This window comes from Acomys russatus, chromosome 32, assembly GCF_903995435.1.
Source record: "Acomys russatus chromosome 32, mAcoRus1.1, whole genome shotgun sequence".
NCBI lineage: Eukaryota > Metazoa > Chordata > Mammalia > Rodentia > Muridae > Acomys > Acomys russatus.
In genome coordinates this window covers 15544772-15545359 of record NC_067168.1, presented here as the reverse complement: position 1 = coordinate 15545359, position 588 = coordinate 15544772, and positions in this window count along the sequence as shown.

Genomic DNA, 588 nt, shown 5'->3' with positions numbered 1-588 from the left:
TATGGGAAAAAATGTGCATATAGTAGAAAATGCAGGCTCACTGAGGATTTTTACTTTCTCACAGCAAGATTGTAATTATCTATGGTGTACGTGTATGCTGTGTATACATAGCATGTAGCATACGGAAGCCTCTCTGCCTTGTTTATCTAGTTATACAGAGTATTGGCTGCATGTACTGTGTTTATCCAGAGTAACCAGACTCCAAGAGCAAAACGGTACACTTGAAAGTTGGTAATGATAGTAACCAAAGACTTTTCTAATGCTCACATGCAAAGTGATGGGGCTCATCACAGTGGTTTTGTACGTGATTAACCAAAGATTTGTAACTTCGCTCATCAGAAGAGTGCTCTGAGTGGTTTGTATTTGAGTGTTGATAGCACTGTGGTTTCTATTACTCTTGGACATGATGTGAGAACCTCAGGCGCAAAAGCCAGTTAAATCTTAGTGCGTTTCTGTGGTACCTGTAACAATAAAGGCTTAGCTTTTCATTCCTGCTTATTCCTCTCTCTCTCTCTCTCTCTCTCTCTCTCTCTCTCTCTCTCTCTCTCCCTCTCTTCCTCTCTCTGTCTCTCTCTGTCTCTTTTTCTG